At 35.3% G+C, this 13,642-nt stretch overlaps 1 protein-coding gene across 2 annotated transcripts in view; it reads left to right on the forward strand.

Annotated features, from left to right (window-relative positions):
- The window catches only part of AFG2A (AFG2 AAA ATPase homolog A), a 333,075-nt gene that overhangs the window by 257,767 nt on the left and 61,666 nt on the right, over positions 1-13,642 (forward strand). The gene's annotated exons all lie outside the window — the stretch shown is intronic.

A 13,642-nucleotide genomic window follows, 5' to 3' on the forward strand; every position in this document is an offset into this window, starting at 1 on the left:
CAACATCCATTCATAATAAAAACTCTTACCAAAGTAGGCATAGAGGGAACATATCTCAACATAATAAAAGCCATTTTTGACAAACCCACAGTCAACATAACACTCAAAGGTGAAAAGCTGAGAGCCTTCCTGCTAAATTCAGGAACTAGACAAGGATGCCCACTCTCCACTTCTATGCAGCATAGTACTGGAAGCCCTAGCCACAGCAGTCCGACAAGAAAGAAGAAATAAAAGGTATCCAAATTGGAAGGGAAGAGGTAACACTCTCACTATTTGCAGATGATGTGATACTCTATGTAGAGAACCCTAAAGTCTCCACACAAAAACTATTAGAACTGATAAATTCAGCAAGGTAGCAGGATACAAGGTTAACATACAGAAATCTGTTGCATTTCTTTACACTAGCAATGAAATATCAGAAAAAGAAAGTAAAAAAGAAAAAATCTCATTTAAAATCATGTCAAAAATAAAATAAAATAAAATACTTGGTAATAAACTTAACCAAGGAGGTGAAAGACCTATATACTGAAAACTATAAAACATTGATAAAGGAAATTGAAGATGATTCAGAGAAATGAAAGCTATCCCATGCTCTTGGATTGGAAGGATTAATATTGTTAAAATGGCCATATTACCCAAAGCAATCTACAGATTTAATGTGATCCCTATCAAAATAGGGACATTTTTCACAGAACTGTAACAAATAACCCTAAAATTTACTTGGAACCACAAAAGACCCAGAATTAATTGCCAAGGCAATACTGGAGACATAACCCTTCCAGACTTCAAACTATACTGCAAAGCTACAGTAATCAAAACAGCATGACATTGGCACAAAAGCAGACATATGGATCAATGGAACAGGATAGAGAGCCCAGAAATAAACCCACACACCCACAGTCACTTCATCTATGACAAAGGAGGCAAGAAGGTACAGTGGAGAAAAGACAGTCTCTTCAACAAGTAGTTCTGGGAAAGCTGGACAGCTACATGTAAATCAATGAAATTTTAACACTCCCTCACACCATATACAAAATAAACTCAAAATGGTTTAAAGACCTAAATATAAGACATAATGTGTAAAATTCCTAGAAAAACATAGGCAAAACATTCTCTGACATAAATCGTAGCAATATTTTCTTAAATCATCCTCCCAAGGCGAAAGAAATAAAAGCAAAAATAAATGGGACCTAATCAAACTTAAAAGCTTTTGCACAGCAAAGGAAACCCTCAACAAAATTGAAAGACAACCTATGGAATGGGAGAAAATATTTGCAAATGATGCAACCGACAGGGGCTTAATATCTAAAATGTAAAAACAGCTTACACAGCTCAATATCAAAAAACAACCCAGTCAGAAAATGGGCAGAAGACCTGAATAGACATTTTTCCAAAGAAGACATACAGATGGCCAACAGGCACATAAAGAGATGCTCAACATGGCTAATTATTAGAGAAATGCAAATCAGAAAACACAAAAAACATTTCCAGGGCTTCCCTGGTGGCGCAGTGGTTAAGAATCCGCCTGCCAATGCAGGGGACGTGGGTTCGAGCCCTGGTCCGGGAAGATCCCACATGCCACAGAGCAACTAAGCCTGTGCGCCACAACTACTGAAGCCCGCGCACCTAGAGTCCGTGCTCCCCAGCAAGAGAAGCTACTGCAATGAGAAGCCCACGCACCGCAACAAAGAGTAGCCCCCGCTCGCCACAACTAGAGAAAGCCTGCGCACTGCAACGAAGACCCAGCGCAGCCAAAAATAAATAAATAAATTTATAAAAAATAAACACACACACACAGAGCTAGGATCCCACGTTTAAAAAAACATTTCCAAAAGTCAGCTATGTTCTCTAGGCTGAATAATGTGTATCCACAACATGAAAAGATTTAATAAAGACAAGCATGTTCTAGGGCCTCCTCTCTTAATGGTTCTTTTATTAGATTCCTATTGAAGAGAGCAAGCCTATTTCTATAGCTTCTCCCTTCTCTATTATGAAAGGGCTATGAATTGAGCATTTCAGAGACTATGATAAGAAGCAGGAAGAGGCAAGTAGAGACTTGTTAAATAGTAATCCTGTTTAAACATTGAAATATAAATATAAATCAAGAATCTGTATTTTAACCTGACTTGTCTACCATTATTCTAACCTCGTGGTTTTAGAACATTTATTCGTTCATTCAAAGAACATAAATATCTACCATGTGCCAGGTATTAGGATCCAAAGATAACTGGCGTTCCCTATATTCAAGGAGCACAGTCAAATACTGGGATAATTATACAGGAACAGTAACAGTGATAATAGCATCTAAATTGAAGCATGCATGCCATGTGCCAAGCACTGTGCTGAGCCCTTTATATAGATTCTGTCATTCAATTCATAGGGTCATCCTCTGAGTAACTAGTACTGTTAAGGATTTTAAGGTACCAAGAGGTTTAAATGATTTATCTAAACACACAGCTAATACATGATGGAGCTAGAATTTTAACCCAGTTAGGCTGATTCTTTTGCCCTCACTTTTTTTTTTTTTTGACATTTATAAAATTTATTTTGGTAAAATATTAATAACATAAAATTTACCAATTTAGTCATTTTAAAGCACACAGGTGGCATAAAATATATTCACATTGCTCTACAACTACTACCACCATCCATCTGCAGATATTTTTCATCTGCAGATCTTTTTCCATTTCCCCTAAATAAACCTCCATACACATTAAACAATAATTTTCCATTCCCCCACTTGGTTTGCTTCCACCTTTTGTGTATTGTGAATAATGATACTATGAACATGGGTGTACAAATATCTATTAGAGTCCCTGTTTTTAACTATTTTGGGTATATACTCCAAAGTGGAATTGCTGAATCAAAAGGTAAAAGTCAATTTAAAATTTTTTTCACGACCACCACATTGTTTCTGTAATGGCTGCCCATTTTACAATACATTCAAACCAACAGTGCACAAGGATTTTCTGTATATCCTAACACTTGTGATTTCCTGTGGTTTTGTTTTATGGATGTACATGGTATCTCATTGTGGTTCTGACTTGAAACTCCTTAGTGATTAGTAATGTTGAGAATATTGTTGTGCGATTATTAGCCACCTGTATACATCTTTGGAAAATTCATGTCTTTTGTGCATTTAAAAAATCTGATTGTTTCATTGTTGAGATGTAGGAGTCATTTATATATTTGGATATTAACCCTTTATCAGATATATGATTCGATGGTGTCTTTGGTGCACCTTAAAAAAATATTTATGTATTTCAGTTTATCTGTTTTTCTTTTGTTGCCTGTACATTTGGTGTCATATCAAAGAAATTATTTCTAAATCCAAGGTCATGAAGGCTTTCCTGTATTTTTTAATAGTTTAACTGTTTTAGCTCTTATGATTAGGTCTTTGATCCAACTTAATCATTTTTTAATAAAATGTAAGGTAAGGATCCACCTTCATTATTTTCCATGTGGATATCCAGTTTCCTCAATAAGATTTGTTGAAAAGACAGTCCTTTCTTCAATGACTGGTCTTTGTATCCTTTTCAAAAATCATATGACCACATTAGTGAGGGTTTTATAAGGGGCTCTCCATTCTGTTTTGTAGGTTTATGTAACTCTCCTCGGATAAGTAACACAGTGTTTTGATTGATGTAGGTTTTTAGGAAGTTTTGAAATATGTATGTGTGAGTCCTCCAACTTGTGTTCTTCTATAACAAGATTGTTTTGGCCATTCGGGGGTCCCTTGAAATTCATTATGAATTTTAGTCTTCTAACTCTACAAAAAATGCTATTCTCACATTTGAATCTGTGGATTGATTTGTATAGTTTTGACATCTTAACAAAATTAAATTTTCCAATCTTTGAACATAGATGTCTTTTCATTTATTTGTGTCTTCTTTAAATTTTTCAATTTTGCCCTCACTTTTAACCTGTATGCCAAATTACAAGTTATATAGTACTCAGAAGAGTTATAGAAGGTTGTATAAAAAAGAAGACTTTTAAGCTGAAACTTGAACAAGAGGCGAAGCTTACCTGATAGGCTATGAGATAAAAGCATTCAGAGCAGAGAGAGAATTATGTGTAAGAGCAAGGATGCAGAAAGCAGCATGGAGTTTGGCTAACTGTGAGTGCTTAGAGTTCTTGGAGCCACAGGGTGAAAAAGGAAAAGTGGCTGCAGGTAAGTTGGGAGAGTTACACCAAAATTACAGAAGCTTGAAATATTATACTTGAATTTAACTTTTTCCCTTGAGGTGCCCTTAAATGGTTAGAAAATAGGAAGTTACAGTATTTGCAGTTACAGTGATCAGTTTAGCAGTGATGTAGATAGAGAGGGAGAAGAAGGAAAGAGTAAGACTGCAGGCAGGAAAAACAACTAGCAAGGTAGTTATGGTATTCTAGACAATAGATTATGTTGGCACGACTTCATTGAGTAAACATGTATTGAGTGCCTTGAATGTGCCATTGCTGAGTTTACATTGTTGAACAAAAAAGTATACCTGCCATTACAGACTGCCTGCAATCTATTGGGAAAGACAGACAGGAAACAAACAAATATATAATAAAGAAGATAGAATAGAAGTAACAGTTTCAAGAGAGATTTAAGAGGTATCATTAACCACACCTATTAATCAGTTGAATTTAGAGTGAGAGAGAGATGCCTAAAGTCCAGGGTTTCTTTGAAATAAATCAGAGGTGTTACCAAGGATCCACCTCTCTCCCTAGTTTCTGGAACTGTTTTCTCCATGAATCATGATATATTGATATGTTTTCATTAGAGTAAAATGTAAAGGCTCAGTGCTGCTTTTCTTTATAGAAGAAAGACATTCCCTACACTCACATACACACCCTTGTTGATCATTTTATTTATTTCTTTTAACGGCGGTAGGCAAATTATGTTTTCTGAACACCAACCTATGCCAGACACAGTGCTAGATGATCTACATACATCATTTCCCATAATCCCTCTAAAAGCCTTGTTGATCATTTTAAATGAATGCGAGCCAACGGAACCTGATTTTTCAAAGTGTCTGTTTTAATGCTTTGGTATGAACAAGTATTTCTCTGCTAATTAGATAGGACATTGATAGAATATAAAATTATAAGTGTTGAACTTCAGAATTTATGAGAAAAGAAAAGGTAGCCCTTTAACTGTGGTAAAGGTAGCTCTTGAACTGTGACCTTTACAAAATGAACTGAGTTCATTTTGTAAAGGTCAGAAGAAGAAAAGGTAGTAGTATTAGTTTAAGTAGTGTAACTACTAAAATTGTAATAACACATTTTCAGTAAAGATCATATAATGAAATCAGGCATTGCCTTGAGTAATATAATACATGGAATTGGGTCTAGAAGGACCATTTAAAAGGTCACCTAATACTGTAATTCTTACTGTGAGGTGCACAAGCAGATTTCACTTGAACTCAATGGAATTATTTGCAGAATTGTGTGGGGATGTTTTCTCATCTTGTATATTTTGAGGGAAATTCTTGTCAGAAGTATATAGGCCTCTCTGATTAAAGAACCACCATCATTTTCACACATGAGGAAACTGAGGCTGTGAGAGGTATAGAGCTTCCCCAAGGTCTTGAATAAGTCCTCTTGAAAAGGCAGTTTGCCCGACAGTTTTTAAAATAGAGTTAATGTAAAGGCTGCAGTGTCTATGACCTTGCGGCCAGAAGCGTTCAGAGTATTAGGAAGCCTGGGCTTGTTTCTTCATTAGAATTGTCATATGGTGATTTTAAAATATCAGAACATGCCATCATTCAGAATACATTCTTTCACCCTAATATTGCAGAACAGTATCTTTAAAGAAATTCTAGGAAGGGTGTTAACTAATTCAGGATTTTACAGGAAGGAAAGCTTTTTCCTACCTTTTTTTAAGCTAACTTTCACTGACAAGATCAAGCCAGAAAAAGCCTAGCTGGCTGATGGCCCAGACAAAGTTATAATCGTTCAAGTGTCCTCAACCCGCATTGCTCAGGGTCAGCTACAACTTGGGGGGCGGGGGCGGGGGGGGGCACAGATGCATGCTGAGTGTTGTTCCAGTGACTTAGATGATGTGTGCGCTCTATATCCTTTGCTGTGTTGTTCTTGCAGCTATTAGAAAGGAAATTTTAAAATAGCCTAGAATGACTAGTTTTCCCAGAAAGGTGAAAAGGATAACCTCAACTTTAAAAAACTAATCAAGCCATTCGCAGCTGTATCCCCAGCAGCTAAAACAGAGCCTGGCACAGAGTAGCTGTGTAATAATTTTTTTGATGAAAGAAATATTTAAATTTATTGTGTTACCTGTGTCATATTTCAGAACAAGAATTTTTTTTTCTTTGTCCATTGATACTGAGTATCATATTGTACTGGCAAGATAATAAAGTAAAAAAGGTATGATTCAGTATTCAGAGACCTCCTGATTTCAGTTCAATTTCTGTCATTTATTGCATGATCTTGGGCCTCATTTTCTTTTTCTTAACAGGGGTATATCTAATTCACAGAATTTAGAGTCATATTAAATGAAATACACTATGTGAAAATTGCTTTATAGATTCTTAAGAGCTATATAAATATTAATGTTATTCATCTTAGGTAATATTTTTTAATAATTTGAAAAAAATATGTTTACTGGTATCATCCTAATTTCCGAAATCCTGTATTTATTTGTTTTAGGTAGGGAAGCAGTGATCCCTGTGATTGAAATGCAGTTTTGAATTCTATGATAAAGTACATTTCAAGGAAGATGATCTTGCATCATTTCTACCTAATGAACTAATGTTAGGTGTGGGGAATAGTCTGAAAATAATTAAAGTATTCATTTTTAAACAAAGGCACTGTATTTACTATGCATTTGTTAGTTGACTTTTTGCTGGCTAATTTGTACATGACTTAAGAATTAATAGATATTTGATAAACGCTCAGCATGTTCTAGGTATTGTGATATGTGCAAAAAGTATACAGCAGCGTTTCTCAAAGTGGAAATGTAATGTTAGCTTTTGAGATGTTCTGTGATTAGAATTTGGGATAGAATTTCTATCTGCTACTGCAGCTCTCTCTTGGAGATTTTTCATACCCATTAGTATCAGCTCCAAAAATTCCTGCATATAGAAACCTGTTTAATTTTGTTTCTACCCAGTGTTTCCCTAACTTATTTTAACAAGAAAATCCTTTTTTTCATTATATCTGCTAACATTTACCCAAGCATTTTATGAAACACCTGTATAAGATATGTGGTATGGTCTCCATGAGTTTTAACGTTCTGTTTGGAACTCTAAACATAAATATAAGGTAATTATAAAAATAAAAAAAAAGAGGGAGAGAGAGTCCAAGAAGATAATCTTTTTAGACAGAGAAGATCTGAAAACATCTCTAATGCCCTTAAGTTTACTGATGTATAATACTGAGAACCTAACAAATGCAAGTTTAATCAACTTTATTTAGTTATAATTTACATACAATAAACTCTATCAACTTAAAGTGTACAATTCAGCTAATTTACATATATACTATATGTGAACCTGTGAAGCGACCTCTGCAATCCAGATGTAATAGAATATTTCAGTCAACCTAAAAGTTTCCTTTTGCTCCTTGGCAATCCATTTTTCCCTCTACCCCAGGCTCCAAACAACCACTTGTCTGCTTTTTATATAGATTAGATTGAATTTTTAAGTATCTTATATAAATAGAATTTATAGTATGTATTTTTCAATGTCTGGTTTCTTTAACTCAGCACAATGATTTTGAGACTCGTGCATGTTATTGAGTGTATCAGTAGTTTTTCTTTTTTATTGCCGAGTGGTATTCTATTATATATAAATACATATTTTGTTCATTCATGAAATGGTAGACATTTGGATTATTTACAGCTTAGGGCTATTGTGAATAAAGCTGCTATGAACATCTGTGTACAGATCTGCATGGCTATACGTTTTTGTTCCTCTCGGATAAATACCTTAGTAGTAGAGTAGCTGGGTTATGGTGGGGAACTTTCTAAGAAACTGCCAGTTTTCCAAAGTAGTTGTACTGTTTTATGTTCCCATTAAGAGTGTAAAAGTTCTAGTTTCTCCATATCCTTATTCAGTCTTTGGTGTTGTCAGTGTCTTTAGTTTTAGTCATTCTTATGAGAAGGTAATGATATCTCATTGTGGCTTAAATTTGCATTGATCGATGACCAATGATTCTGAGCAGCTTTTTACTCAACACTTACTTGCCAACCCTATAGCTTCTTGTATCTGAATCTGTTCAGATTTTTTGCCCACTTTCTATTGGGTTATTTATTTTCTTATCACTGAATTTTAAGGGTTCTTTTTATATTTGGATACAAGTTTTTTGTCAGATATAACTATTGTGAATATTTTATCCCAGTCTGTGGCTTGCCTTTTTCTCTTCTTTTTTTTTTTTGCGGTACGCGGGCCTCTCACTGTTGTGGCCTCTCCCATTGTGGAGCACAGGCTCTGGACGCGCAGGCTCAGCGGCCATGGCTCATGGGCCCAGACACTCTGCGGCATGTGGGATCTTCCTGGACCGGGGCACGAACCCGTGTCCCCTGCATCGGCAGGCAGACTCTCAACCACTGCGCCACCAGGGAAGCCCCTTTTTCTCTTCTTAAAGGTACCTTTAGAAGAGAAGAAGGGTTTATTTTTATAAAGACCAATTTATCAATTTTTTTCTTTTATACTTCTAGAATTTTGTAGTTTTAGCTCTTACGCTGAGATTTATGATCCATCTCAAGTTAATTTTTGAGTATATAGGGTGAGGTAGGGATCGATATTCATTTTAAAAATATGAGTATCTAGTTGTTGAGCATCATTTCTTAAAATACTTTCCTTTCCTTATTGAATGCATTAATAATAAAAATCAATATGGATTCCTTATTCTGTTCTATTAATCTTATTTCTGTCTTCTAGACCTTATCACACTATCTTGTTTCTCTATTAGCGTTGTAAATTTTGAAGTCAGGTAAGTCCTTCAACTTTGTTCTTCTTTTTAGGTTGCTTTTACTATTCTCAGTCATTTGCATTTCCATATAAATTTTATAATCAGTTTGTCACTTTTTAAAAAATCTTTATGTAATTTTGATTGGAATTGCATTGAGTCTATAGATAAATTTGGAAAGAGAATATCTTCATAATTCTGATTCTTCCAATGAACATGGTATATCTCTCTGTTTAAATAGGTCTTGTTTAATTTCTCTCAACAGTGCTCTGTAGTTTTCAATGAAGCATTCTTTTGTTAATTTTATTCCTGTCTTTTATATTTTTTATATATTTCCATAAAGTGAATTTTTTAATTTCATTTTCTAGTTAATTTGCTGCTTAATACATTTTTTCTAATATTAAACTTGTATACTGTAATCTTGCTGTTAGATGTTTTGTAGATTCCTTAGGAGTTTTATATAAACTCTCATGTTATCTGCAGATGAGGATAGTTTTACTTTTTACTCTTCCAAGTTCTATACTTTCTTCCCCCCATACCCTCCCTACTCTGGTTTCGCCTTATCGCAAAGGCTAGTATCTCTATTATAATGTTTGGTGAAAGTGGTGAGTTTTTTACCTTGTTCTTGATCTTAGGTCTTAGGTAGAAAACATTGAATATTTTGACAATTATGATGTTACTAATAGTTTTTTTATTTTATTTTATTTTATTTATTTATTTTTGGCTACATTGGGTCTTCGTTGCTGTGTGCAGGCTTTCTCTAGTTGCGGTGAGCAGTGTTACTCTTCGTTGCGGTGCACGGGCTTCTCACTGTGGTGGCTTCTCTTGTTGTGGAGCACAGGCTCTAGGCACACGGACTTCAGTAGTTGCAGCACGCAGGCTCAGTAGTTGTGGCACGTGGGCTCTAGAGCACAGGCTCAGTAGTTGTGGCTCACGGGCTTAGTTGTTCCACAGCATGTGGGATCTTCCCAGACCAGGGATTGAACCCATGTCCCCTGCATTGGCAGGCAGATTCTCAACCGCTGTGCCACCAGGGAAGCCCTACCTGTAGGTTTTTGTAATACCATTTATTATATTGAAGAAGTTCCCTTCTGTTCCTAGTTTGCTGAGTGTTTTCTTATTGTGAGTAGATCTTAAACTTTGTCATTTGTTTTTTCTGCACATATTAAATGATTATATTGTTTTTCTCCTTTATTCTGTTTACTGTGGTGAATTATATTCATTGGATTTTGAGTGTTAAAATAACCTTGCATTCCAGGGATAATTCTTACTTGGTTATGATGATTTATCCATTTTATATATTGTTAGATTCTATTTGCCAATGTTTTTAAAGGATTTTTAGGTCTATATTTATGAAGGTGTCATTAATCTGTAATTTTCAATTTTTGTAATATCTTGTCAGGTTTTGGAGTTAGTATTATGCTGGCTTTATAAAACAAGTTGAGAGGTGTTCCCTTCTCTGTATTCTAAAGTGATTGTATAATTTTGATGTTATTTCTTCTTTGGTAGAATTCAGAAGGGAAATCATCTGGGCTTGGATTTTTCTTAACACATTTTTGACTGGAGACGTATTAACAGCCACAGGCATTAGTTTCTGCAAAAATCCCTTGGTCAGTAATGTGTTAGTGGAAAGGTTGGTTACGATGGATTCAATTTTTTGATGAGTTCAGTTCCATTTTTAAAAATAAATGTAGGAGTATTCTGATTTTCTGTTTCATTTTGTGTCCATTTTGTACCTGAATTTTTCAAGAAATTTGTTTCTTTTTATCATCATAAAGTTGTTTATAATATTCTATTATTATCCATTTACTGTCTTTAGGATCTGTAGTGATAACCCTTTCATTTCTGATGTTGATGATTTGTTCTCTCTACCCTTGTTCAGTCTAGCTAGAATTTAATCAATTTTTTAAATCTTTCTAGAAAACTACTCTTGCCTTTGATTTTCTCTCTTGTTTGTTTCCCATTTCATTGATTTCTGCTCTCATGTTCATTATTTCCTTCCTGTACTTACTCTTGAAACTTAGGACATTGCTTTTAGACTTCTTTCCTACTATAAGCATTTAAAGTTATAAAATTGCCTCTAAGCACTGCTTTAACTATATTCCACAAATCTTCATACGTTAGATTTTCATTATCATTCAACTTGAAACATTTTCTCATTTCCTTTGTGATATCTTCTTTGATCAATAGTTTATTTAGAAGTATGTTGTTTAATTTCCAATGTGTTTGGGGTTTTCCTCTATGTCCTATTTTTATTCATGTCTAACTTACTCTTCTCATAGAGTTCTACTCTGTGTGATTTCAATCCTTTTGAATTTGTTGAATTTTGTTTTATGGCTTATCGTATGGGCTGTCTTGGTGAGTATACCAAATGTACTTGAAAAGAATACGTGTTCTGCAGTTGTTGGGCATAGCGCCCTATAAATAAATATCAATTAGGTCAAGATGATTGATGGGCTTGTTAGATCCTCTCTGTCTTACTGATTTGTTTTCTAGTTCCATCAATGCTAAGAGAGGAGTGTTAAAATCTCCTATTATGATTGTGGAATTATATATACTTATCTTTTTAAACCTGTCAATTTTTGCTTTATATATGTTGAAACTCCATTATTAGGAACATACGTATTAAGAAATATGAAGGTTCCGAGACTTTACCCTATTTGAAAGCTAACAAGTTAGTCTGCCACAATTTCATAGAATCTGGCAAAAGACTTGAGACTCCTGAGTCAGAGACAGAGGACAGTTTATTACTCACAGAATATCATCATTTTTTGCACCAGTTCCCTAAGAACTAAGTCCCACAGAGCAACCATATGAGGTTTCAATGTTTGTATTTTCTGTAGTGTTTAATGTATGGTCCCAGCTACATTTTCAGGATTTGGAGGTTTGTTGTTGTTGTTTTAGTTTTTATAATTAAAAGAGGTTCATGTCTAAGTTCTTATCTTCCTTACTTTCTGTATTCTATCACACCTTCTTTCTGGATACTTCATATTCATAAGTACACATATAGAAATGTGCTGTTTTTCACTCGTTATAAGTGAATATCTCCTAAATATTCAAGGAGTGCTATTTCTGATTATGCCAGCAAGAAGAGTAATTTTTTTTGGAGATGGAAGGAGTCTACATTTTTGGGGTATATCATTTCTAATCCTTTTTCTTTCTTCCTGAAGATTCAATTTTCCATCTCATGTCATTTCCCTTCAACCTAAAGGACTTCCTTTAGCATTTTTTGTAATGCAGATCTACTGGAAACAGATTTCCTTGGTTTTCTTTTATCTAAAAATGACTTTAGGGCTTCCCTGGTGGCGCAGTTGTTGAGAGTCCGCCTGCCGATGCAGGGGATATGGGTTCGTGCCCTGGTCCGAGAAGACCCCACATGCCGCGGAGCAGCTGGGCCCATGAGCCATGGCCACTGAGCCTGTGCTCTGCAACAGGAGAGGCCTGCGTATCGCAAAAAAAAAAAAAAAAAAAAAAAAGACTTTATTTTTCCTTCGTTATTGAAGAGTACTTTCACTGGGAATAGAATTCTGGGGTGACATTTTTATTCTTTCAACACTTTAAAGATGTTGTTCTACTGGTTTCTGCCCTCCATTGTTTTAATTGAGAGTCATTGGTGATTCAAATCATTGTTCCCTGTGTTCACTCTGGCAGCATTTAAGATTTTATCTTTGGTTTTCAGCAGTTTGACTATAATGTGTTCATGTATGGTTTTCTTTGTATTTATTTTGTTTGAAATTCACTGAGCTTCTTGATTTTGTGAATTTATGGTTGTTTACCAATTGGGGGGAATTTTCAGCTTTTTCTTCAAATATTTTTTTCTACCCCACCTTCTCTTTTCTTTCCTTATTGGCCTCTTATTAGACCTTTTTTTATCCCACAAGAATGATCTTTGCTTGTAAACCTTACCATTTCACCTTCCTATTTAAAACCTTCCAGTGGCTTCTCATTGCGAATAGAATTCAGTCCAGACTCTTCACCATGTTGTTTAAGACCTCATAATCTGCCTGTGACTATCTCTCTAACCTCATTTCCTACGTCTTTTCACTTTATTCACTTTTTCTACCACAGTGGAGTTTTTCTGTCTCTGGAACATGCCAGTCATCTGTGCCTTTGTACTTGAGGTTTCTTTTACCTTGAATGATCTTTCCCAGATCTTTGTATGGGTGTCTCCTTTGGATATCTGCATAAGTTACCTCCTCAAAGAGGCTTTCTCTGACTACCCCAACTAAAAGCTGCCCCATCCCCTCAAAGCACACACAGATATGCACACACTTTTGACCCATACCTCTCTTAATAGCTTTATGGAGATATAATTTACATACCATAAAATTCATCCACTTAAAATATAGAAGTCAGGGCTTCCCTGGTGGCGCAGTGGTTGAGAGTCCGCTTGCCGATGCAGGGGACACGGGTTCGTGCCCCGGTCCGGGAGGATCCCACATGCCGCGGAGCAGCTGGGCCCATGAGCCATGGCCGCTGAGCCTGTGCGTCCGGAGCCTGCTCCGCAACAGGAGAGGCCACAGCAGTGAGAGGCCCGCATACCGCAAAAAAAAAAAAAATATATATATATATATATATATATATATATATATATATATATATATATATATATATATATATATATGTCAAAGGTTATTAGTATATTCACAGACCAGTAACTCTCACTATAGTCAACTTTACACTTATCTATCTTATTCGTGTTGTTTCCTAGTACCAAGAACAAACTCTG

The sequence above is a fragment of the Mesoplodon bidens genome, assembly GCF_964165515.1.
Source record: "Mesoplodon bidens genome assembly, chromosome: 1".
In the NCBI taxonomy this organism is placed as follows: Eukaryota; Metazoa; Chordata; class Mammalia; order Artiodactyla; family Ziphiidae; genus Mesoplodon; species Mesoplodon bidens.